Genomic DNA, 1,322 nt, shown 5'->3' with positions numbered 1-1,322 from the left:
TTTTTTTTTTTTTAAATGAAACTTCTACCCTATAATCCAGAAATCTTGATTATAGAATGCACCTGATAATTGTTGTGTAGAGGCTGTTAATATAAATTTACTATTAGAATACGATTTTTATTTAGGCTTTCATAAACAGACGTGTCACCTAAGAAATCTTGGGGCTTTTGCTGAATATTAAAAATTTTGAAAAGAGGTACAGCATTTGGTGACAAGAGGGACAGCCAAGATGGGTTTTTAAAATGAGTTCTTCCCCCATGAGGTATTTGGGCTTTCTTACTGTTTGCGTTAGTTGTCCGTGGGGCACCTTTGACCTTTTAGTACATCTAATACATCCATCTGTCACCCAAACGCCTACGCTCAGCTCCCGTATGGTAAGAGACTCCTGACAGGACTATCTTCAAACACCTGTGGGCAGTTATTTTCTCATCTTAAAGCCATAAAAAGCGCACGTGTAGAAACGACCAGTCAAATTTCATAAAAATGATGACCTAAAAGGAGTCTCTAAGAAAAGCTTCTCTCCCTTGGAAGTTTTTCTTCTACCGTTGTTGGACTGTTCCTTAGATTTCAGTTCTGGAGCTGCGGTTGAATAGTCCAAAAATGAAGACGTGCCTCTTTCGCCTCATGCTTCTCGCTCTCGCTCTCGCTCTCTCTCTCTCTCGAGCTCAGTGAAAAATATCACAAGGTCAAGGAAAGGTGTGAAGACAATTTAAGGACTCAAGAAAAGGGAAGCATTGTGTGCACAGAGGTCATCTAAACCTCTGATTAAAAATGTTGTTATAAAGGTTGGAATTTAACAAAAAACAAAACTCTCATCAATCAAATCAACCTCTTCTTCTGATAGGGTTTTTGTATTTCATTTTGAAATTTAAAAAAAAAAACTTTTGGAAAAAAGTTGAATTCAGTTTAGTTTCATTATTTCCAGACAAGATTTTATTTCAGTTTAGTTTTTGTTAGACTTTTTGAAAGCGGTTGACTGAGCTTTGTAGATATCCAGAGTCTAAATAAACACGTCTATTAATGACTCATCAGGCATGTTGTCACCAAACTAACAGATATTAAAACTAACAATCTTTCCTCTACATTTCTATTTTATTTTGGTTTTTTAAATACAAAAAATGGTTTCTTCAGAAGTCTACTTTAAAAAAGAAAAAATGCAACAACAAATATAAGTAATGCAAAGTGAATCATGGCAAACCTTAAACACATTGACTTGTTAAATAATCTGGATTCAGAGTTTCTATAAATCTACATTCTTCATCAAAACAAGGAGATTTTATTACAGCGGCGTGATGTTCAGAGTCATTGACACTTCAGAACAC

This window comes from Pundamilia nyererei, unplaced genomic scaffold (assembly GCF_000239375.1).
Source record: "Pundamilia nyererei isolate P.nyererei 1_Seehausen unplaced genomic scaffold, PunNye1.0 scaffold00258, whole genome shotgun sequence".
Classification (NCBI taxonomy): domain Eukaryota; kingdom Metazoa; phylum Chordata; class Actinopteri; order Cichliformes; family Cichlidae; genus Pundamilia; species Pundamilia nyererei.
The sequence above is the reverse complement of the archived record's forward strand: the minus strand, read 5'-3'. Positions refer to the sequence as shown.